This window comes from Eublepharis macularius, chromosome 12 (genome assembly GCF_028583425.1).
Source record: "Eublepharis macularius isolate TG4126 chromosome 12, MPM_Emac_v1.0, whole genome shotgun sequence".
NCBI lineage: Eukaryota > Metazoa > Chordata > Lepidosauria > Squamata > Eublepharidae > Eublepharis > Eublepharis macularius.
In genome coordinates, this window is record NC_072801.1 from 35,922,294 (window position 1) to 35,946,468 (window position 24,175).

General features: G+C 41.4%; 1 protein-coding gene across 5 annotated transcripts in view; it reads right to left on the bottom strand.

Moving 5' to 3' along the window:
- Positions 1-24,175, bottom strand: part of KANSL1 (KAT8 regulatory NSL complex subunit 1) — a 180,040-nt gene that overhangs the window by 47,201 nt on the left and 108,664 nt on the right. The gene's annotated exons all lie outside the window — the stretch shown is intronic.

Sequence of the window (24,175 nt, forward strand, 5' to 3'; positions counted from 1 at the left end):
TTGCAACTGATAATGAAGCTCAAGGCAATGCATCCACCTGGACTGAATCAAGACCTAGGACTTAGCCGTGTTAGTCTGTAGTAGCAAAATCAAAAAGAGTCCAGCAGCACCCCCAAGACCAACCAATTCCACTGCAGCACAAGCCTTCGAGAACCACAGCTCCCCCCGCCAGATGCATCTGACAAAGATCACAGTTCTCTTTGTCAGATGCATCTGGCGGGGAGAGCTGTGGTTCTCGAAGGCTTGTGCTGCAGTGGAATTGGTTGGTCTTGGAGGTGCTGCTGGACTCTTTTTGATTTTGCTACTACAGACTAACACGGCTAAGTCCTCTGAACCTTTACAGAAGCAAACTGATCTCCACATCAGAAGGAGCTGTTTGCATCTGCATATCAGAAGGAGATGTTTGCATCTACCCCGCCCCCCCTCCTCTATATCTGACCAGTTTCTCTTTTTGCCCTCCATGCATCTGACAAAGAGAACTGTGATTCTCGAAAGCTTATGCTACAATAAAATTGGTTAGTCTTAAAGGTAAATGATAATAGCTGGTGGATGACAATAGCAGGCATGATTGGATTGGGTAGGGTATGCAGAAAGTTAGTAGGCGTGAAGAAATCAGCATTGGTAATGAGACAGGAAGCCTAGGTCTTGATTCAGTCCAGGTGGATGCATTGCCTTGAGCTTCCCCGCCCCCTCTCCTCCTCTATATCTGACCAGTTTCTCTTTTTGCCCTCCATGCATCTGACGAAGAGAACTGTGATTCTCGAAAGCTTATGCTACAATAAAATTGGTTAGTCTTAAAGGTGCTACTGGACTCTTTTTGATTTTGCTACTACAGACTAACACAGCTAACTCCTCTGGATCTATCATTTACCTGCTACTTTCATTCAGCATCTGAAATCACTCCACTCTCCAAGATATAAGGACAGATGGACTTGCATTCTAGCTGTATCTGAAGAAGTGAGCTGTGACTCACGAAAACACATACTCTACCACAGATTTTGTTAGTCATATAGGTGCTACTGGACTGTTGCTCTTTTCTATTGCTACAGACAAACACAGCTACTCATCTTGATCATATTTACACTCAGCATTTAAGTCTCTCAACTTTAAGTGTCCTGACTGACTCATCAACGCCCAGCCCAAACCCCTGGACCTAGAAATATGAAATCTGGGAAGAACATTCCTTTCATGATGTAAACACCCACTAAGAAGGAATTTTAAGAAATTTGCCCCCTAAGGGGGTAAAAAGGGTTTTCCCAAAGGGATACAGCTTCTCTATGGGGATGGCAGGCTGCTGCCTGCTTCCCCCCCCCCCTTGCCAACTCAGCCACTGTTCCCTGATTGGGCCAGCCTTTCAAGGTCATTTGCATATGCGGCCTGCTTGATCCTCACCCTCAACATTCTAAACAGTATGCAGTTGCTATTGGGAGTCATTGAATGAATGTGTCCTGAGGTAAAATGCACCTCCTAGACTTCCCCTAAAAGTTCACTGGGGTTGCCAATCTCCCTGTGAGGCCTGGCTTTCCTGTGTGGCTGGCAGGCTCCTGCCTGTTTGCACTCCCCTCTCTCTGACTGGTCAGCTGTGGAACTCTGTGTTCTGAGGTAAAAATCAGGTCAAGGAAACTACAGACAGTTGAAGAAAGGCGTTAACTGGATTTAAAGTAGTTAAATACCGTAGCAAAATAAATAAATAAATAAATAAATAATGATAAATAAATAAATAATAATGAGCCTGGAAAACATCTGCTGGGTAATACTATCCAACCCGTGGTTCTATAAGAAGAGGATGTCCTATAAAACAGGGTTGCACCTACCTGTAACTGTTGTTCATCTAGGTCTTTGTGCAGGCACACACTGGGACCGCGCTTGTGCAGGCCTGCCGCTCAGAACAGGACTTTTCTAGCTTTAGCCCTATTAAGGGGGGGGCGACCTCCCCCATGACTGCTCTGAGCCGTTTTTTCCCGCCTAAGCAATCACGTGTCTGGGAAGGTCGCCCCCTCCTTCCCCCAGTTCTCCTATGCCACCACAAGCTCTCCTTCAATTGTTAAGAGTTCACAGCAAGGGGGGGGTAGTGTGCACCTGCACAAAGATCTAGATGAACAACAGTTACAGGTAGGTGCAACCCAGTTTTCATCTACAGTCTTTGATGCAGTCCCAACTTGGGAGAATAGCAAGCTACTCACCTGGTGGTGGGACAGAATTCTCAAGGAAAAAGAGCATAGAACAGGTTGACCCACTGCTGCTTCTCTTCTGGAATTGACATCCACAGCATAAAGTTTCACCAAAGTCTCTCTGGAAGACCAAGCTGCAGTACAACAGATGTCCACAAGCGGAACCCCATTCAGGAATGCTGCTGATGTCGCCTGAGCTCTTGTTGAGTGGGCCCGAAACACAAAATGACAAGGAACTTCAACTAATTCATAACACTGCCTGATAGCAGACACTACCTATCTAGAGACTGTTTGTGACTATGCTGCCTTACCCTTATTAGGGCCTGAACGGCACACAAAAAAGGCAGATTCTTTATGGAAGGTTTAAGTCTTATCCCTGTAAAATAAAACGGCTCTCCTAACAATCCAATGCGTTGCAACGTCCGTTCTTGGGGTGTGGTTGGACTAGGGAAAAATACAGGCAATGTTATAACTTGTGAGACATGGAATCTGGAAACTACTTTCGGTAAAAACTGCAAACTGGTACTCATTACCACTCTATCTGGGTAAACTTGCAGGAATGGCGGATCTACACTAAGAGCTCTAAGCTCTCCAACCCTCCTGGCTGAGGTAATTGCTAGCAAAACTGCCATCTTTGCCAAAAGAAGTGACAGGGAGCAAGCAGCCATCGATTCAAAGGGCTTCAACATCAACCTGGTTAACACTAAAGATAAAGACCACTGGGGAACCAACAGTACTCTAGGAGGGTAGAGATTAAACATGCCCTTTAGGAACAATTTTGATAGATGGTGTGAAAACATAGCCTTTCCATCAGTTCCCTTATGAAATGCCAATATGGCTGCTAAATGAATCTTAACTGATGAAGATGCTAATCTTGAAGATAGTAAGGATACCAAATAGTCAAAGGTGTCAGAAAGAGAACATGCTACTGGGTCCACTGCCTTAGTCTCTGCCCATAACATGAATTTATTCCACTTACGATTGTCTAGTGGACAGTATCTGGGCATTAAGGAGAACAGTTACTACTTCTGTCGAGAACTGGATGCTCTCTCCCTAGAAGACAAGCTGTTATGTGCAGTCTGTCCAGATCGTGGTGACGTGTGCGTCCGTGAGTAGGTCTGGCTCCAGTGGCAGATGGATGTGGCGCCCCTTGGCCATTCATTTCAGAAAATGAAACCAAGGTTGTCATGACCAAAAGGGTGCTATCAAGATGCATGCAGCCTGGTCAGTTTGTATTTTGCACATTACTTTGTGGATCAGAGGAATGGGAGGGAACGCACAGAACAGGCCCCCCCATCCGCTCGATCTGAAATGTATCTCCCAGGGACTCCCTGTCTGCCCCCTCTCTGGAGTAAAACCTGGGGACTTTTGCATTGTCCCTTGTTGCAAATAGGTCTATTCTTGGAAAACCCCATAGCTGAAAAATTGGTTGCAGGTATTTGTCTGTCAACACCCACTCGTGATGAGACTTTCCCAGTCTGCTCAGGAAGTCTGCTCTCGAATTGTTTACCCCTGCAATGTGTAATGCTAAAAGAGTGATGCCTTGGGTAATGTCACATTCCCATAAATGAATAGTTTCTCCGCAAAGCTTCCTTGAAGCTGTTCCACCCTGTTTGTTGATGTGGTATACTGTGGTTGTATTGTTCAACAGGACTTGAACCTTCTTGTTTGCCAACATATCAGAAAGTGAGTTAAGAGTGTAGTAGACTGCCCGTAACTCTGATAAATTAATATGGTACCCCCTCTCCAACTCAGACCAGATCCCATTCACAGGCAAGTCCTCCCAATGGGCACCCCAACCCTCTAGGGAGGCATCTGTGGTAATGGTGGCATCATGCCCTTGCATCCCAACGTTTACCCCTTTGGACAAATTATCTTTATACAACCACCACGTCAAAGATCGGATGACCCTTCTAGGGATGGGCAATTCAGTATGGGGACATTGAGCCCCTGGGAAGAATCGCCTTATAAACCAGAGCTGCAAAGGTCTCATTTTGAAATGAGCCAATGGAACTACAGCTGTGGTTGAATTGAATAAGCAGATTGAAATCTCTTAGACTAAAACTTCTGAACCAGGGCGATCAGCCGGGTAAGCCGGTCTGTAGGTAAGTAAGCCCTATTAGACAGGGAGTCTATCATTGCTCCTATAAACTTAATGGCACGTTTAGGTACTACTTTTTCCAATTCACTATCAGGCCCAGAGAATCACAAGTGCGCAAAATGGTCTCTATGTGGTCCAATAATTCCTTTGGCGAACTAGCTGTTATTAGCCAGTCATCAAGACAGGCGTAAACAGCGCACCCCCAAACATCTAAAGTGAGCAACGACCACTGCTGTGCACTTCATAAAAACATGCGGTGCTGTTGCCAAACCAAAAGGGAGCACTAGGTATTGGGGTATTGGAAGACTTCCCTGCTGAACACAAACCTCAAGTATTTTCTGTGCCTCTGGTGTATAGCAATGTGAAAATAAGCATCTTGCAGGTCCAATACCGCAAACCAAGCATCTCGGAATACCATGTTTATTACCCATGGAAGGGTTACCATCTTAAATTTAGAACCCTTCAAGTGGGCATTTAAACTTCTGAGGTCCAGTATGGGCTGTTTAGATAAGATAAGAAAGATAAGAAAGAAAATAGATAAGAAAGATGGGGGGATCTTTCTTATCTACCAAGAAAAAATGGGGAAAGAACCCAAAGGGGGACTCTGAATCAGGGACCCTCTGGAGGGCTCCCTTCTGTAACAGGGTATGAATTTTCTCCTGTAACTCAGGCAAGGTATTATTAGGAGCCCTAGTTGGTAAAGAAGTAGGAGGCATGGAACAGAATTCCAATCTGTAACCCATTTTAATTATTGATAAGACCCAGGTATCAAAGGTAATCTCCTGCCAAGCTCCAAGGAACTTGCATAGCCTGTTCTCGTATGGAACAGAAGCCAGAGACTCTTGCATCTCTAGTCAGAACTGATTTTTCTGGCCATGTCCCTGATCTTTGGTAGACTGGCCCTGCTGAGAAGCTTTGAATGTTCTGGATTGCTTCCTTCTTGACTGATGTTGATTCATGTACTGTGTTCTATAGGGATACGGAGGATGATACGGCTGGAACTGACAGAAGCAAAAGTCATACCTCTAACCATAATCTCTCCTCCCTGATCGTCTAAATGTTGGACTTCCAGCTATTGCAGGTAAGACCCCGTAAGATCTAGCTTTTTTCCTATCCTTCTTTTTAGACAGGTATTTGTCTGTCTTCTCAGCAAAAAGGGAAGTACCCTCAAATGGCATATCCTCAATCTTTGCCCAACTTTCAAGAGGTAAAGCAGTCGCCCTAAGCCAGGCATGTCTGCGCAAGACTATACTCATGTTGAGTGCTCTTGAGGAGGTGTCTAGAACGTGCCTACTGCCACTAATTTGCTGCTTGGATAACACAAGCACCTCATCATAAATAAGCTTTGCAAGCGTTCTTTTCTCCTCTGGCAAGCTCTCCATAAAGGCAACTACCTGCCATAAAAATACCTGGTAATCGCTTATTATGGCAAGGTAGTTTGCCATCTTGATCATCAAGGCCGACTCCGAATAGACCTTCCTACCAACTGCATCCAGTTTTCTTCCTTCTTTATCTGCAAGTGTAGATGTACCACCTTGTCTATGTCGGGATTGTAGCTCTTCAGCAATCACTGATGATGCTGGGGTGTGTGTAAATAGGTAGGGACATTTGTCCTGCTTTATTTCATAGAGAGCCTCTACTTTCCGTGCCATTGCCGGCGTCGAAGCAGGCTTCTGAATTCAACTGTCCATAAGCTCCATGAACCCTTCTATCATGGGGAAAGCCACCGTATCTGGTGTATCTGAGTAAATGTACTTAAGGATCTTCTCCCTAGGTTTTTGCTGAGCAGTGGAGACATCAATGTCCAGAGACTTAGCCATCTGGAGCATTTGCTCAGCATATAGCTTAAAGTCTATATTGGGTGAGTTGGGTTCAGCTTCTCCGAACACTTCCTCCGGTGACGGTTTCGAAGTGCCAGTTGGGCTCCGTTCCAACCCTTCTACCTCTGGTTCCATCCCCGACTCCGATCTCTGGTTGGATGCAAGAGTGACAGGCCAACCATACCAGGGCATTTCTGAATGCATGGACAGTTTAGTCGGGACTGTCCTTTCCGACATCGAAGACGCACCCGAGAATGGTGGATACATTTCCCAATCATAGGGAAAGTCCAAAGGTGGATACAGAGGGTACTACGGAGGATGACGATGGGTCTGTCCCAGTTGGCCCCATGGTGGATAGCCTTGCTGCCGAGACTCAAATTCTCCCCAAGCATTGCCCCCAAGTGAGGGTGACCATGAGCTCGATCGACATCAAGGTGTAGCTGGTTTGCCCAGATGTGGATCCGGTGTAGAATCTGAAGCACTCTTTGTATGGCTTCAAGACTTGTATCAAGGCTTCTCTGAATGCTTGGTTTTCTCCTTATGCTTTTTAGGTGGGGAGTCCAAAGGCACTCCCTCTGTTTCTGTTCATCCTGGAGATTTGGCAGACTTATCTGAGGCTTCAATTAGAGTTACGCTCGCTACTGAGCGGACCGAAGCCGTAGTTTCCCAAGACCAAGACCTTTTCCGCTGCCGACCTCGGGTTCGATCGGTCGAATCCAATGATGTGCTGGGTCTCTGATCCGACGCCGACATCGATTCATGAGTCAGCTCCAAAACCGCTCAGGCCGTGCACTCTACCAGGGCAGATACATTTGCTGCCGGGCTGCTAGTTCTTAACATGGCCTTATTGCATAGCATTGCCTTTAGACAAGAAGCACAATCCCCTCTCGCTTTGGGGGTGAAAAACTGGCAATGTCTGCACTTCTCCACAATGTGGCCTTCTCCAAGCCATGCCAAACATAATGAATGTCCATCAGTCTTGGCCATTTTGGTGCCACATTGCACGCACTTTTTGAACAAAGATTTGTCCGCCATCCCAACTCTCCGGTAATAGCAAAAAAATGGAGGGGGGGAAGAGTAGCGTGACTCACCCCATGAACTCAGCTCTTCCGAAAGCACAGTCTATATAACAAAATCTTTTTTTATAAACTACATAACCACTATAACTACAAACTACAACTATTAAACTACAAACAACTCACTACTAACTAACTACTATAGAGCAAAAAAAACAAGCAAAAAGCCAGTAAGGCAGAGCCAATGGGTCCATTCTTTGTGGCAGCAAAAAACAAACTGGGGGAAGGAGGGGGCAACCTTTCCAGATGTGATCACTCAGGCAGGAAAACGGCTCAGACCGGTCGTGGGGGAGCTCGCCCCCCTTTAATAGGGCTAGAGCTAGAAAAGTCCTGTTCCAAGCAGCAGGCCTGCGCAAGTACAGTCTCAATGTGGGACTGCATCAAAGACCGTAGATGAACTAAAGGCATCAGTTCAGATGCTTATACAGCACTTATTTAGAACACAAAACAAAACAGCACTTCAGGCTTTCACTAGCCTACAGATATTGCTATATAATTTTAATCTACTTTTTTTTACTGTTATACACAAAAGACAGTGTGACAATTATTCTCTTGTAGCCTACCATAAAATTATTTGTCTTCTAGACTCTTAGTATCATGGAAACTCTTCTTCAAATGACAATGACCTCACCTCCTTAAACTGTAAAAGACCTGAACAAAAATGAAGGACACAGTTCCCTCCCTGACTTACATTCAAAAGTACACTTTCACTCTTTATCTGGTAAAACCATGCAGTGAAGTCTGATTGGCTGCACAGTATTATCACACTGCTTATGTGATCCCCAACTGGCTGGGATCACAGCCAGCAAGAGATGCACTTTGAAAAACAAACAACAAAGATGGCACCAAAAGGAAATGTTGAGCGAGGTAGTGAACAGGTTCCAAAAAGCATTTAGGAAATTTTTAGAGAACAGCTTCGAGGGCCGAAAAGCCTCTTCCCCACCCCCAGCATGCGAAAACATTTGATTAAGAACATTTAGCACAGCACTACTTAATGAGCTCAAGTTCAATTGTCTGCCACAGTCCCTAAATCATGATGGTAGGACTACCCACTGCATTACACCAAATACAGAAGACTGCCCCCTAAAGAAAAGGGCAGGTTAAAAGACAAAACGCAAACCAGAGGTAAAAAAAGGCTTGCTCAAAAGCAAGGCACATTAATCCTTGTTGGACACAGTTTAAGCTAGAACATCAGCAGAATTAGTTTGCCTCTAGCTAGAAACAGCTTTTTGTTTTGTAGAAGAAAGTTATGCATACTTCAACCTGTGCTGCAATCAAGATGCCCCTTTCTCCAATGACTCAGCAAAATGCACTGTCAGTGCTATCAGCAGCATACTGGTTTGAGCCTTGCCCAGTCAAATTAATCAAAGTTGGGGGAGGACTGCCTATCAAGTCTTCCCCTAAAAGGAAACACGCCATCTCAAGATTAACATACAAAAGTAAGTAAATCTGGTAAGGAAAGGAGGAAATACAAACCTGTCTTTTAAAAAAAAAATTGAATATATCAAGTTTTGTAAGCTATGCCTTACAGTTATTTGTGTCACACCAAGTGTACCAACTATGTTATGAAAAATAAAAGTAAAAAAAGAAATTGCAAAGCAGGGGATCAAAAGAAAATAAGGAACAAAGGCATTATCACATACACTGACACTGCACGCCACCCCCGATGGTATAAGTTCCAAATACTGTTACCGTTAGAAAATGTCTACACCACTATGTTTAACAAAATCTTTTAAAACTCTGATGGTTGTTTTGAGTTTCCTTTGACAGAACAATGAAAATGTAAAGTCTTAAGAGAGCACCCACATGCACATATGCTTCCATATGTGCCACTGCTTACTCATCCCATTCAGATCTTCTAATAACAACATTTGATTTATATACCACCCTTCAGGATGACTTAACACCCACTCAGAGCGGTTTATAAATTATGTTATCATTATCCCCACAACAACAATCACCCTGTGAGGTGGGTGGGGCTGAGAGAGTTCCTAGAAGCTGTGACTGGCCCAAGGTCACCCAGCTGGCTACAAGTGGAAGAGTGGGGAATCAAACCCAGTTCTCCAGATTAGAGTCTCACCCTCTTTAACCACTACACCAAACTGGCTCTGAGACTTGTATTATGATAATTGGGGTTGAGATTGGCTCTATCTTGAAACTGGTGCCATAATTGTGGAACTCTCTCAAATATATAGCCTGCCTAGATGAACCATTTTGAAGCTTTCAGAGAATGGTGCAAACATCTTTTATTCCAGAAAATATAAGAAACAGCATGAAACAGCATTTTATTGTGCTGATATTATGCGTTTTAAAAAATTATTGTGGTCTTTCTCTCTCGCTCTCTCTGTCAGGAGGGGGGTTATGGCACCTAATGCCTTCATGCTTAGAAAAGAAAAAGAAAAAAGTTGAACAAAAACGGGATCTCAAGAGGGGAGCCAAGGCAACTGCAGACTTTGGTGAGCAGATACTGTTCATCAAGAAGCAGGACCAAAACAAAAAGACAAAAGCTTTCATGACCCAAACTGAAGACTGGCATTTATTTTATGACTCATAAAAACAATGAAGCAATCACATTTTGTAGCTTCTAGTATGGCTTTATTTTTAACTAATGCATTTTTTAAAAAGAACTATACTAACATTCCCAAATTATCATCAAACAAGTTATTCTTCAGTTATTACAAGCTCATCCCTTTGCTCTTTATAAGAATACTGAATTGCCTTGTAGCCATCCAGACATATTGCTTGCCTCAACAAGTATTATCAATGGCCCGTGAACTTGCATCTCCAGGGTTCTCTGGGTCATAGATGTTAGCCACACACTATTCTCAGTTCCTTATTAGAGACGCCAGAGATGGAACGCAGGGCCCAGTTTATGTAGAACACACAGATTACTATTAATTCAAAGCATCTCCACTATGTTAGGGTGCTGCTGTATTTTTAGAAATACCAGTTTACTAACTCAGCATTGTTTTCAATATTAAATTTTAGCAAAGGAAAGGAACAAAACCACAAGAATCAACTCTGAGCTTACCAAGGCTGAGCAGACAATCAGGATAGATGTGTAAGGAATAAAACAGAAGTGAACCAAAATTAAGATTCAGACAAGATACAAATTATGGTAGCCATAACGTTATAATCATTAGTGGCTGTCAAAATGAAAGTGAACTACAAAATGGAAGAAAAATTCCTACTGATTTATCTAATCATAGGTGGGCTTCTCTACACTATTTAAGAAATTTGCTGCAGCCAAGTTTCCTCAGAATGTTACATCTAAGGCTGGATCTGCACATGCAGCAGAAAGCAGCAGGAAGACAGATGAGTCCTGAGGCAGAAGAATGGAAAATTCCATTTTTTATAAAGTTCCTTTACATTCAGAATGTATGAGAGCAAGCAGGAAAGGGTTAATGCCTCTTCAGGCAGAAGACAACCCCCCCCCCCCCAATCTCTTCTCAGTTCTGGAACTTGAGTTCAACTATAGAAAAATAGTAGCTTCACAAAGAAAGTGGATTATACGATTGCCACTCCCCAAGAACTGAAAAATGGAAGAATTGCAACAGATGGGCAAAGAGCTGAAGCAACACACCAAAACCCTTGGGGGGGAGGCGTTTCCAAAGGAGCCCCTAATTTGATCGGACTTGCTCATGGGGAGGGAAAAGGAGCCCCATGCAGGGAGATAGTTATGTGGACTCTGTGCAGAGCTGCAACATTCCTGCATGGGTGTGTGTGTGTGTGGAGGAATTCCTCTTCCTCTTTCAAGTCTACTGTTTCTGAGATGAGTGCTACCATCAGGGTGTCTACATCAAGGCAATTTTAAAAGGTTTGTATAATTTTTGCAAGGAGGGAATAAAACTTCTTGACATAATTGCTCGTCTTTTAACTCAGATTTCAAGCTCTTCTTCAGAAATACAAAATGAAAATATTTCTATATCATATTACTGATGACAGATCAACTGTGAAAGTAAACAGATTAATCTGATAACATGGAAATAAAAGTGAAAAAGCATTTCTATTAACAATCATTTCAGTGTTTCCCACTTCATTACCAGACATAGCCTGTTTTAATCGGCCTTGATTAAAGCTCTGAAACCTCATACAGTAATCTTGAAGAAAAGGTTACAGGCTAAGATTATTATCATTCTTGTGGACAGTAGCACTGAAACAAATCAAACCTAAAACTTCATGGAGCCATATTGTATATAAAAAGTGAATAATGGGAAATGTAATTTGCATCTAACTGGTATTGAAATCAGACTGAAACTCAGAAATGCAGGCAAGCCATCCAAGTGCAAAAAAAGGCTTTGGTTAAAAAAAAGAAACTCTAACAAAACACTCTATAATTCAATAGAAAATTCTAAACTGGTACAAATTCCACACAACTGTAGTTCCCATCACCTGAAAAGGAAAGGGTGTATGTTAAAGAGCTCTGTTCCTGTTTATTGGTTTTGAGTCACTGGCATCGTTTCTCTCCCTCGGCATGCCTTACCAGCATTCCTGAACAACATTTCTGGCAAAATAACTCATCCTACTCTACATGTTGCAGTGAAATCTAGCATGGTATTAAGTCAAGGTATCTCTAGACATCCTTCCCAGATCTGTCCCACAATGCTTTTCTCATCACCTAATTAAACGTATTCATTAGTCATGTCCATCAGTAAGAACAGTTATTAATCCATTATCTCATCTCAACCATAGTCCTTGCTGCATTCTTCTTAAGATGGTTAATTTTGACGACTTCATTTCTGGGTTAATAAAACAGAAGGCAAAACCCTAACTTTTTATCCTTATCTACCTACTTCCAATCTGAAAATAACTGTTGATTTAACATAATTTATCAGATCTATAAACAAATTTATCACAACTGGCAGGAATAGGAAAAAATGCAAGAAAGTCTGTTCCAAAATACTGCCAAAACAATGGCCCACAATGAACTGCAGGGGAGGATAAATAACTGGAAACTTTCCGTGATCCAAATGTCCCCCTCTGTGATATAAGTTTTAGGAACCCAAGCAGACCAATTTCTCTAGCTCCCTATTTTCTTCCCTTCCCACAAACTTCAACTAACACCTACCTGCCCTCACTCAACATTATGTGTTTTCTAGGTGCAATGAGAAGCATATCAAGTTATCATCCGGTTGGAGTCCCCCCTCCCAACTTTTACTTTAACAGACTAATATTTTTCTCCGTGCCTGGAAAATCCCTTGAAACTGCACAAGACTCTGTCTTGAGAGTGTCCCCTGTTTTGCTGCTGAGCTGATGGGCATACTACCATGAACACCAGCATTATTATGAATGTCTATGTTCAAAACTGAGCAGATTCCAGTCACCTCAAGAAGCCTCAAACTGCAGGTGAGGATGAAGAAAGCACATTTATCAAGTCAGCACAGAGCACCTAAGGGCATGCCATAAAGTCCCCCATTCCAATCTTAGATTAGCCCGGAATTCACAGGTTGGCCTTAGACAAGCTGCCATTTTCTAACCACAACAGACTGCACCAACCCCAATGTGGAGATAATCTGGGCTGTTAAGATTTTTTTGTATTACAGCAACGCATAAACTGCAAGGATGAAATTTTGTTCTACGCTTGCTCTCTATATTTTTTAGCCTCAAGATTACTCAACAACTGGCACTGGGAACTCACAGTCACTATGACACAGAACATTCAGCAGTTTAATATCTCATTAGATACAAAGCCAGCAATCTTTTCAGAAACAGGAGTAGCTGAAGCAATTAATGCAAATGGAAAAAATATATGCAAGCTCTTCCAGACAGTTTCAAATCACACAGGACAGGAGCATAGGTTGCCTGCAGAAGGAAAATATTTCTACCATGTCTTTATCCAAAACTGTTCCATATTTAATGAATAATTAATAACACATTCCAGCAGCAAGACATCTTCCAAGGTAATTTCTTGAGGTGAGAGAGATTACATGGAAAGCTGGCAACACACACACCATGTGGAGAGACAAAGTCTTTAATCCTAAGCATCTTTACCAGAAATCATGTTCCACTAAATTCCAACATAAATAGGGGCTGGACTGAGCTGAAGACCTAATGGAAAGACTGAAGAATGGGAATGAGGGGTATGGTGCATGGAATTCCTGGAAAATTAAAAGAAATATTTATTTATTTAAAACATTTATATGCTGCCTTTCTACCCTAATAGGGTCCCCAAGGAGGCAAACATTAATGTTTTTAAAACATTTAAAATAGAAAAAAAATAAACACACACAAACACACACCACCACGTATCTTCTTAGATACATTTGCAGCTGACATCTAGAAATGTGACACATGTTCCTCCAGAGGAAGGGCTTCCTCTTAAAAAGCTAGCAACTTGCTTGTAATATTTTGGAAATATAAAATGTGTGTATTATACATCTATCTGATAGTTTGTGCATACATATATTTTAATGTGCATATTTATATATAAAACATATACCAAAAATTATACATGATAAAGCATTACTGTTTCCCCTCCAAAGGTGTCACTTGCTGCGAATCAAAACTTCCCCATTTCTTAAACAGAATATCCCATTTGCTTTAGCTAGCCATGTAGGACTCAGATTAAGAAAGACGACATCATGCCCAGAATTCAGCCAGATGGCTGGACAGGATCTGTGTCACTTTAAACGGGGCTTCATGATCCGTGTCTGATCATGTCACTGGCAGGAACCAGCATGCCAAGCCCAACTATTTGCTTGTGTGTGCTAAGTTAAAGACAAAAGCACCACAGTCACTGCTGCCTTCAGTATGAATTGATAATCTTACCCATAATCTTAATCTTTTTAAATAGTAGGGGATCTATGAGTTCTGTAACTGTGCAATTAGACCACTGGTCCCGAAAATTAGTTTTAGCTGTGGATATAGCTGTGGCCCTTGTATAGGGAAAGTGGCAGTAATTAAAACCAATGCAGGAAGGAGTAGCATATATCTCCTTGACCTTCTTGTTTTCTGCGTTAAAGATGGGAGTGTGGGGGGGTGGGGGTTTGAAGTGTGTCCCCATCAATAGTGTCTCTTTTTAATTCAGCTGTTCATTACCACTGCTGTTTCAGCATTTCCACCCCCTACATCTGCCTTGATCTGAGACAACATACCATTCTCCAAGTATACACACATTCATACACCCTATTAATCCTTTTGATAAGGCTAACATTTTGCAGTACGAGACACCTTCCATCAGGCAGCAGAACTGAAAGGTATTCACTGCAGTAAATGTGTGTGTCTTGTCTGAGATGGGAGGAGATGCCACAGTAACGTAAATTAAACATACAGAAATAAGGGGCTACCACTTTTCCTGGATACTTAATTGAAGCTTCAGGGAGCTAGGGTCAGAAGTTCTAGTCTAAAGCTATCAGGTCCTGTGAAAGTTCTGAGTACGGGATGTCAGTATGCAAAGACTATTTTGCAGATACAAAGCAAGTACACTCCAGACAGCAGTGCAATGTGTCCTGAATCTGAAAACCTGACCCTCTGATAAAAACCAGCAGGCTGGAATCGCTTGTTATATATTTTCAGCACAGGCTGCATTCCAAAGAGGAATTTTATTTTTCCCACCACCAGCTCCAAACAATAATCTTGCTAGCAGACCACAGATCAGATTTAAGAGACACTAGAAATAGGGAGGGGAGGGGACTGAGCAGACAACTTTTCCCTGAGCCAGTTTTTTTCCTCTCTTAGCTAGGCATAACAGAGAGCTTAAAGAGCTTAGAATACAGATCACTGAAAGACAGTAGAGGGTCAGGAAGGCACTAGCAAATGCCAGGGATACCCTCATCATCCCACCATCACCACCATACTGGCTTACATGCCAAGACAGCATCACAGTCTATTTGATGGACAAGGACAACCTCTTGGAAATGAAAGCAGATGGTGCTTGTTGAGAAAGAGAGCTGTGCTCACATGCGCACAGGAAGAGAGTCACGTCTCCCTCCCTCCATAGACCACTGCTGCATCACGGAGAGAGAGGGGGAAGGCACAGAGCAAATAGATCTGTGGTGAGAATATCTCAGCCTTTTATTTACAGAAAACAGGAGAGCAGAGAAAAGGAATAGGCTAGCTGAGGTGGCAAAAAGAAGAGGATGAGAGTGGAATGTGTAAGCTCAGCCCACAGGGGGTATATATACTGCAGCAACCAAGCAAGCTAATGAGTCAAACGTGCACAGGTTTTTGTTTTTAAGGAATGGGACAGTAGGGAGTACACAATCCCTCCCCCCACCAAACAAACATGCTTAGAATCATGCTATTCTGAGTCAGGAGGGAAAGCATGAAGACCAAAATATCTTTCAAATAAAGATGTTCTAACTGTTGCATGGGGAAGGAGGAGGCAGACAGAGAAACAGAAGCACCAGCAATGACGCCTATTGCTTCAAGCTTGTGAGGGAAAGAAACCAGAAAAGCATGTACATACAACACGCTCACCCTTCAATGTTCAATTAAAAGGCCCACAAAACAATTCAGGAAGTGATTCCTAGACTAGTATCTCAAGATTAAGATGCTATCCCCAATGAGTTCAAAGAGCACTTAAAATTCGGAAATCAGCTCAAATGACAAATATGCCATCTCCGCTTTGCTTCTGCAGTTTTCAATTTATTTATCTTATCAGTTTTGCTAATGGAAAAGTGAAAACCCCTATATGGAAATGGGAAAACAAGATCTCTGATTTCACCTGTCTAGCAACTAGCATAATGAATTATGCTGGACTTGCTTGTTTTTAACTTTCTAGACATCTGCTTTGGTCAGTGGTATCAGCAATAAAGAAACAGGTGCCAACCAAATCCTTATGAATGTTAAAATGGAAAGGAAATCATAGCTGAAGACAAGAAGATTCTGAAGCTACTGAAAACATCAGTATGCATATATACAGGGCCATCCCTAGAGGGGTGTGGGGTCCTAGGTATGACCTCCCCTAATCATGCAAGACTTCACTGCCCAGGCAATCAACAGCACTTTGGGATTGGAAGTTTGCAGAACACAGTTTTAGCCCCAAACCTTGATTGATCACCAGGACAGTAATCCTGCACAGATTCCACCATCCAGGTAATCAATGGCTCTGTCAAAGCACAGGGTCCAGAGTTACACCCCAACTCCCCATACCCAAAGGCCAGTTCTATGTAGACATGGCAGCACAGCAGAAATGGTTGCAATGATATCTACTCAGGGTAAACATTTAATCTGGGAGACATGCATAGACTTTCCATTAAAGAGCAACTGAGTGCCAGATGACCTAGAGATGTCTCAAATTACAACACTGATTTCAGAAAGTATAATAATTTCTTTTCCATAGGGGCCAGGACAAAGAGATTTCTCTCTCACCTATACCAGGTACAAATCCCTATACAGGTAGATGGGAAACAAAATCTCCTCAACTGCATTACCAGTTTAACTACAAAAATAAAGTCACATACTCTGAAGTTCAGGCATCATCAATTTGTTTGTCATGGTTTTTATTAACTGCAAATACAACTATAGACACATGTACATATATAAACCAAGATCAATGCCAACATTATTTGGATTTCAAGGTCCACTGAGCAAGTGTGAAATAATGCAATCTTGATGCAACACAGTCCATACAGACAATATTCAATGGATTTGTGTTCTGGCTGAATCCCCTCCCCACCACCACCACCAGGGTTACAAAGACCCAATGAGGATAAGTTTCAGGAGGGTAGCTATGTTGGATTGTAGTAGAAGAGCAAGATTCGTACCTTTAAGATCAACTAGATTTCCAGGGTACGAGCTTTCAACAGTCAAAGCTCTATCTGAAAAAGAGATCTTTAACTCTCGAAAGCTGATAGTCAGGAAATCTAGTTGGTCTTTAAGGTGCTACTGGACCTGAAAGGTCTAATGACAGTATGTTTTAAAAGATAGGTGTAAAGACTTAAAAACATATCCGGAAGCCATGGCCCTCTCTCCTTAGATGAGTATAGAGGGAGCTAGCTAGAGTTACTCTGCTAAGAGTCAGGCCACCTACATATACTGAGTTGCACTCTCCTTTACTAATACTGCACATTGAATAGGGCTGGGTTGCAGTCACAGACTATTTGCATGGCTTGTAGCCCACAAAGACAGCACATACAAACAGGCATGAAATATGCATGAAATATTTTGTTCAGAAATTGGACTGGGAAATAAAGCATGATTTTTATTCTATAAATGTATTTTTATTCTCCATGAAAGCAGTACCCAGAAGACTTTTCTGATTAATGTAGGACTTCTTATGAGGATATTTGCTCTTACTGCATTTAATTTTAAATTAAGAATGTGTGCCAGTCATGGCAATTCCCACACCCAGGGTAACCCCCTACTCATTTTCACTGTAAGTAGCACCATACATAGCCTATATGCTGAAGCAGCAAATAAGATTGGTAAAGTAAATTAAAAAATATCGCTGTGGACAAGATAGGTCCTTCCTGCTTGCAGAAGTATGTGATCTTCAGTCCAGCCCACAATGATGGAGAATGCATTACACGCCAGAAACTCTATTATCAAAACATCTTTCTTCAGCTTTGGTAAGCTCAGAGTTGATTCTTGTGTTTGTGTTAAAACCATATCAGAAAGCATTACAAAAGATATTACCTATGAAATTCCCCATTCTCCTTCCTGTGCTTGGAGCTTAAATTTTCCACTTAGCCCGCTTTTGCACACATTTTGTGGTGCAGGGGACATGGCAAAGAGTTCCTCTAGAGGGAGGAGGAGGCAACATGTGATAACTCACCCTGTGTTGTTTACATCATCTCCAATCAACAACCCAGGGCAAAAAACAGACAGCTTTTGAGATTGGTTGAGAAGCAATTGGCAACCACCATGTCATCATAAAAAGAAAAGACAGTAAAAACCATATATAAGCATCTAACTGTCCCCTGAAGAAGCACATGACACTGCAAGGATTAGGGATTGGCAGCAAATGGCAATGGCTAAACAATCTGGTCTAGACTAATATATCTCCAAGAAGAAAGGCAGCCTCTCTAAAGATGTACCCATAATCTACTAAGAGAGGTACATGTTTCTCCCTGCTCCTATTTAGTCTGCCTGGATTTGGATCTCAAGAGGGAGTAACAATAAGATTGCACTTCCAGAAATTTTGCAATGCACACACATGAATGCTGAGTCTCAGAGGAAAATAAAAAGTAAAAGTACAACAAACACAGATGTGCAAAAAAGAGATAGTAAATCTGTTTATAGCAACATACCCCTGTACATGCATCAGTAAGAAGCAGCCCCATATTGTATACCCATTTGCATGGGCAGAAAAAATTGATCAAGGAGGAATTCTACTTATGCATTTTGCTCATGGCAGGAGTTTTCCTCTCATACTGCAAAGATTGCAGACATTAAAAATTAAATGAACACAAAAACAAGCTTCTGTATTGCGCACACAGACATATATCCTTGGGACACTTCCTCTGGCATATGCTGTGATTCTCCAAAGTGATCTGGAAAGGACTCCTAGCTCAAATTATTTTGCTGCAAGTCCCAAGAAAACCAAGATCTATGTCCTAATTTTATAAGCCTTGTTTATAATTCACATTCCCAGAAAAAGATGTGATGCTAGAAACATCTTTTTAACATAGCAAAAGGGGGGAGGAGGCAAGAATAAAAACTAAACCACACACAAAAGCACAGTCATGACAATATCAGCCTGCCTGGTTTTTGCATGGATCCTTGAACAAAAAGTTTATCCTCTCAACATTCTCAGGAGAAAGAAGCCCTTTAAAGTTGCTTGAATATATGTAAAACAGAAATACAACGGGGAGGAACAAAGGCAGACGCGTATAATGGCATAATGTAAACAGATGCAATCTGCTTACCTTACATAGCCAACATCCCGGGGTAGACAAGAGATAAGAATGAACAGTATAGGCAGAAGTAGAAAACAACACATCATTTAGACCATTCAGTAAATACTAGCAGTCTACCCTCAACAGTGTATGTAAAACGGGGTTGTACATACCTGTACTATTGTTCATCAAGTTTTTCTGTGCAGGCATATATTGGGACTTCGCATGTGCAGTTCCCCAATGTGGGACTGCACAGAAGATGAACACATAAATATAACAAAACACTCCAATGTTTCAATAATCTACTGTATCAGAAAAACAAACATGAAAGTATACAGGAACAGGATCAGCAAAACATTATCATCTATGTCAAAATTTTGAACCTTCAAATATGAACCTTCATCTCAAATAGCTCAGACAGTATCATACTAAAGCAGGATTAAAGCTCCAAATTCTGTATACAACATGTTCTATAATCACTCAAAAGATTAATTAATATCTGCGTGATGATGATTTAGAGTATAGATACCCTGCTTTATAAAACCATTTGCCCTTAAATAATTATATCCATCCATTTCTTCAAAATCTGAAGAATGATTACATCATCACTAATCATATATTCATTGGGCCATAGATACGCTGCTGATTTTTTGTTCAAATATTCTCTGGGTTTTCCTGATCAGTGCTATGTAGATACAATTTAATACACTATCCTGATTATTGTTACTTACTTTTATGCTTCCTATGATTTGGCAGCATGACTTCCCCTTCCCCTTTATGTTTAGCTCCTTATCAGGCAGCAAACTTAACAGGCAGATGTAAAAAAGTAGTTCAACTGTTTTCCTGTCGGCAACCCAGCCCCGCCCCTGCCCCCCCCCCAGGTTATATTTTTTTAAGTGTCCCCAAATCCAAGTCCCACTGGCAAAGGGCATTAGTTCTCTGCTGTGGTATTCACAACCTCCAGCCAAATTTAAACAAAAACTCATGGTATTTACTGATGATCTCATTTACAGATCATAACATTACTGTCTGCAAAGAAACTGAATTGAACAGTTTGTACAGCTGAACACCCTTCCCCACCCAACTTGGATAAAAATGTCTGGCTCCGAGGGACTCATCTGTTCTAAGCGTTCAACATTTTCCCTTACTAACATCAATGTCATATTCAACATATTAAAATGTTCAGACAGGCAAATCCAGGTGAGCATAATCTGGAACCGAGGGGCTTTCCCCCTACATATTCTATAAGGCTAGAAAACAACGTACCATATCATCATTTTCTTTGTTAAAGTTATCCGACAACTGAACAAAACTAATACTGCCACATAAAGTGTCTTTATACTAGTTTACACCCTTTTATTTTTTATCTAGAAATTTTATTTAAAAGAAATGAAAATCAGAAAGAGAATAATAAAAGTTTGTACAAAGATTACGTCTGAAATTGAATTGAGACTTATATAAATAGTACATTTGGAATTGATTTAAGACTTATACAAGCACTGCTTTAAAATTACATAGAACTAATATAAAAATAGACTCAAAATTTGCCATGACAAAACATAAAATGTATAATGGCTCTCCTTCCCCCTCCTTGGTTATTTATACTTGTACACACTATAATATCAACTGTTTGATTGATCATTTCCCTATTTTTATCTTCTTAGCTTTATACTAAGTTACTTTAATTAATATTAATTTCTGCCTATGTAGTCAAAGAAATCCTTCAATTTCTCCCAAAATTCGACTATTGGTCCATTGTGTAAAGAAGTAGTTAATTTGGCCACTGATACGTATTCATAAATCTTGTCTATCCATTCTGGCACATTAGGACATATATCTGTTTTCCATTTTGCTGCGTATAGTACTCTTGCTGCTGTCACCATGTAATATAAAAGATCTCCCTATTCTTTTCTAACATTAATTGGTAGGATATTTAGGAGCATATTTTTTGGATTTAGCTCAAATCTCAGTTTGAGAATCTTCTGCATCTCTTCATGTATCTTTATCCAGTATATCTGCATTCTCTTACAAGTCCACCACATATGGTAAAGTGTTGCATCTGTGCTTTGACATTTCCAACAATGTCCACTACAATCCTTACTAAATCTCACAATATCTTTAGGGATAGTGTACCATTTAAAGAACATTTTATACCAATTCTCTTAGTAACTGACAGCTTGTAAATTTTATGTCCTTAGTCCATAGATCTGCCAATCCACCCTTTTGTTTGAAAAGCAAGCGCAAGTAGCCAAGAATATATATATTTTTTGCTCTTGGCATAGAAAAGACCGCCTTCTCTTGATTCAGATGGCCCGGCCATGCCAGTAGAGCCTACAGGGACACACTACGACTCAGAAACTGCAATCAGCGCAAAAAGTGGTAACCAGGTTGCTGGAGGAAGTTAAATGTTTGGCCTGTATTAGTCCAATGTTATCATTTTCGTACTGTCTGTCCACTTGTTTCCAGGTCCAACATAAAACCCTTCAAACCCTGGGACAAGGGTGAGCTTATAAATAATTTTAATAATTGAATTTCACTCAGGGAACACTTAAAATAATTCTTTGAGATGCTTACTACAACAATATCACTCTGCTTCCACTACTGTCTTCTAGAGTTTCATTCCTAAACTCTGTAGACTTCTCCCCTAACATTTGGGTAATCAAGATCAGATGCTCTGTACAACATTGCCAAGAGACGTAAAGCTCCCTTGTGCTTTAAGTTTGAAATCTGTGCATGCCACCTATCCTCCGTCAGCTGCACTGGTTACCGGTTGAGTACCGGGTCCAGTTCAAGGTTTTGATGTTGACCTATGCGGACTGGGCCCAGCATACCTTCGGGACCGCCTCTCCCCATATGTTCCCCAGATCAGCCACTAAGAACTTGCTGATGGTCCCTGGCCCCAGGGAGGTCCGCCTGGCCTCTACCAGAGCCAGGGCCTTTTCAGTTCTGGCTCTGACCTGGTGGAACTCTCTGTCTGAGGAAACTAGGGCCCGGCAGGATTTGTTATCTTTCCACCGGGCCTGCAAGACGGAGATGTTTCACCAGGCATTTGGTGGGGGCTAGGCTGTTCTCTTGCCGGCCATACCACTGAAGACCTTCCACCACCCATGCAGGAAAATGCTGTATTTTAATATTTTATACCCGCCAATTTTAATTGTTTTGATATGTTTTAATGTTTTTATAATGTTTTTCTGTTTTAAATTGTTGTTAAACTGCCTTGAGCCCGTCTGAGGGGGAGGGCGGTCTAGAAATGTGACTGATTGATTGATTGATTGATTGATTGATTGATTGATTGATTGATTAAATAAATAGCTGCCCATATGACTAGGTGGCTGGTGCTGCAACAGACACTACTCCACAACCTGTGGTTTGTAAATTCAGGTGTCACAAGAAACCCATTAGCCCAAATTAAGGTAACCCAGCTACAACCCCCAAACTCCCATTTGCTGCTGACTTACATATCCTCTTTTGCTGGACTGACTACACTGCTGTGTGGGTATATAAGTGAGGGGGACTTGGCAACAGTTCTGTGTTTTGCTTAATTTATTCTATTCCAAGAGATTTCTCTCACATTATCTGTGATAGGGAGGAGTGTCTAGAAGGAAGGAATAGTTTGAAGTCTAGGTGGAAAATAAAGTCAAGGACTAAGAAACATCAGCCATATAAGAGAGAGAGGAATCATGCAGCACACTGAAGCCCCATCCTATAAAGTACTGGACATCTTGTTCCGATATTCTGCCAAATCAAATTTATTTTAAGTGCTTCTCTGCATAAGGTCTAGACATTCTCACAATCTCTCAGAACGCCTGCCCCGTTGATTGTGCTGTATATACTGCCGTGTGTTATACAACTTCTGGACAGGATTCAAGTGAATCCCATATACTGTGCAATGATGGCAGCTGATAAATGCTCAGCAGTATGATAAATTACCTCCAAAGTTGTCAACATTACTTCATAGATCTGTAAGAGCCAGAGAGAAAAATACTCAAGACACCTGAAAAACAGGTCAGAAGGCGTGCATCATACTAACACTCCATTTGAAAAAAAAATCAGTTTAATTTAAATCTGCTGGTTGCCAACTATATGTATTTCAAAATTAGCATTTTTATTATTTAACATGTATCCTGAACAGCTGCAAGTTGTGTGCGCTCAATAGTTCAACATATCATATAACATGTCAAAAATGCTGATTTACCTATGTCATTTCCCCCCACTCCTATCAAATGCTTCCAAGAATAGCAAGAGCTATTCCTTTAAGGGCATCTATGGAGAGAAAGAATACTCCAACAATGCCCAACCCAATGGTAACAGATGCTTCCACAGCAAACTGAAATGCAATTCTAATGCAAGACTAATCTTCGCCTCCCCAAAGGGAAGGTGAAGATGAAATTAACGAACACTCTGAGGAGCAATCTCCATGGGCTCTGTCTTTTTAAACTACCCTTCGGTAGAGAGGTGAAACTGACAGAGCCTTCCACTCTGTCTTTTTAAACTACGCTTCGTAGCTAACCTTGTGTCTCTTTATACTTGAGCATCCCCGTGTAAGATGTCTCCTGTAGACAGACTCAATGACATGACCCTTAAAAGTTAGGTGTGAAGCAAAGGAACTCTGCATGGACCTACTGCTATTCCAGCTTTAGATCCAGAAACTCTAAAAAGGTGTTCAGCATCATGTGTACAACACAGTGTACCACTCAATGACATGCAGCCTTATTGGCTCCCTTCGCTCCTTCTGGGAAGAGCAGATATAGCACAGGGTTGGGTCGGTAGCACTAAGATTTCAGTGTGGTAACATTTTAAAAATCTGCATGTTTTTATTTATATGCTGCTTTTCAACTACTTGGATCCAACGTGGCATATAACATATAACAATGCCGTTAAGACTAGTCAAGCAAAATTTGGGCAATGGCTCAATCAAAATACTGGTCTGTTATATTTAAAGCATTAACTTTATTACAACCACCACCACAACCCCTCCCCCTCTAAACATCAACTGGTTCGCTATTATGCTAATTATAAATGAGCCAACATATTGTGAAACAAAATCAAGTTCTGTTCTGATTTATTTCTGCTTTATTTCATACGTGAATGACCCCTGTAACTGTAGGCTTACACTGTTGTTCCAATTATGCTAAGTAGGTAGCAGGCCAGCTGACTTATTTTAAAGCCTAATGAGATGATTTAAAAACATCACAAGGTCCCGATCAAAGCTAAAACACAGCAGGAT